A 2,149-nucleotide genomic window follows, 5' to 3' on the forward strand; every position below is an offset into this window, starting at 1 on the left:
GATGACGCGTCGGTGTCTATTAAATTATTCATGAGACTGCGTGTTCTTATCCTATGAGAAGACTACGCTTAATTATTCACAACAGCATGTGTTGATTTGCTATGACAGACGTTTCAGACTGTGAGATGACATCGCGCACAATAACTGAGAGAAACGTGCATGGATGGAAGAAGAGTGTTTGTTTTTGCTTTGTAATAAGAGTTCGGCACAAACACGATTCATTCACTTGGTGAGCATAACCGTTTTTACAGCTCTGTGACACAACCGTTAAAAGGCTTATATAAACGCCACAGAATAAGCCTTAAAAGTTCTCAGAGGTGCAACAGCGTGTTCATATATATGTTTTCGATGCAGAGTGCAAATAGCTGTGCATTTGTTTGAGTTTTTAACTGGATGGGAGCGAAATGAAACTGTCTGAACGAGAAGCTGTGTGTGTGTGGTTTTTCTCCCCTCTTCCCCCTCCTCCGCAACAAGCCCACTTTTTTCTTTTTTAGCTTTTTTTAAAACTGTGGTGAGACTGAGAACCAGTGTTGCCAACTTAGCAATTTTGTTGCTAAATTAAACTTTTCACACTACCCTAGCAACTTTTTCTTCCAAAAGCACTTAGCAACAAATTTAGCTGTTTTTAAAATGTATTTGGCAACTTTTAGCAACTTTTGATAAGTGACTCAAACGATAAAAAGGCACACATTTTCCATCTAAATTACACAAAATGAGGAAACCAAAGATGCCTAGCAGTACACAATTCACATGAAGTTAGTTCAGGCACGTGCACACATAGACATCAAAGGGGGCTTGAGCACCTGCCCTTTTTCTTCCTTGAGAGAAAGTGCCCTTTTTTCTGGGGATTTTGTTTTTCTTTTTTTAAATAAATGAATATGTATATGCGTGCGTGTGTGTGTTTCTGTTTGTGCACAGCTTTCCCTGTCAAACAAATAAAAAATCTAAATGTCAGGTCGGGTCGGGAAATGTTGAGACTTTCTCCCCTCCCCTCTGCAGCACAGCAGTGTAGCACACATTGATCGGCACATGCACGTCACTGACAGGCAGAGAGCCGCAGAAATGAAGTCCTCCCTCCCTTTCCACTGTGTTTGTCTTGCTGTGGAAGTGAGTGGTGATGAACAAAAGACTAAGCTACCTGTGCCTCGATTTTACAGCCAAAAGACAAATATTGGCCTAGTTAATTTGTCTAGCTAACATCCATGACTCATGAAAGCTACAATGTAAGTTAGCTAAAGTTTAGTAAGTTAGACCAGTGCACGTTCTTTCACTGCATGATTCAGTTTATTAAAATTAATTTAGAATGATCGCAAAATTCAAGATATGGGGGCATAAATGTATATATTGGTGGTATAATGCAGACCTCAGAAACACCCAGCAGCTGGAACAACTCCGGCAGGACACTGCTAATGGCCTCAGGCAGATTAACAACACACGGAACTGCCAGGGAAACTGAAGCTCTGGTGTTTCCAGTTCGGGTTACTACCCAGACTCCTGTGGCCGTTGACCATGTACGAGGTCTCGCTAACCTATGCCAACCAACTGGAAAGTGTAGCGTCTGGACCACTCAAACACACAATATATATTTTGTTAGCTAGATTTAACAAATACTCTGTAACACCCCAGGAAGCTGAACAGGCCCCTGGTTCCATAGCAATGCTGACACCCGATACATTTACGACCTCCTGGAATTTAGGTGAAGAAAATCGCTTCCTTGCCCATAAGGAAAATCCACAAGGGAAGGACTTTTCTTTGCTAATTAATTAATAGGAAAACCTTTCTTTGAATGAACACACATGATCCTTCAGGTCATTGGGTATATTATTGTCATCGTGTATTTTGTCTTTGAAATTGTATACTGTGATGCAGGCTTATAATCGAAACACACTCCTGTCAGCGTACATATATATAACCTTACCATGTTTAGTATCTATGAATGCTAGTGAACTCTCATGTGAGGAAGTGGCTTGGACTTCCAAAATGCCTCAGTAGTGTTGGACTTTATAGCAAAAGAGCCCTATCACTCCCAATTTCTAGCCTGGTTGAAGAGTTCAAATGTGCCAAGGTGAGACTGGACATGTCCCTTAATGACTCCAAAGACCCCGTAGTGAGAGCTCCTACCCTAGCAACAAGGAAGAAGTGGACCCCA

The sequence above is a fragment of the Sinocyclocheilus grahami genome, unplaced genomic scaffold (assembly GCF_001515645.1).
Source record: "Sinocyclocheilus grahami isolate Dianchi unplaced genomic scaffold, SAMN03320097.WGS_v1.1 scaffold862.1, whole genome shotgun sequence".
Lineage (NCBI taxonomy): Eukaryota > Metazoa > Chordata > Actinopteri > Cypriniformes > Cyprinidae > Sinocyclocheilus > Sinocyclocheilus grahami.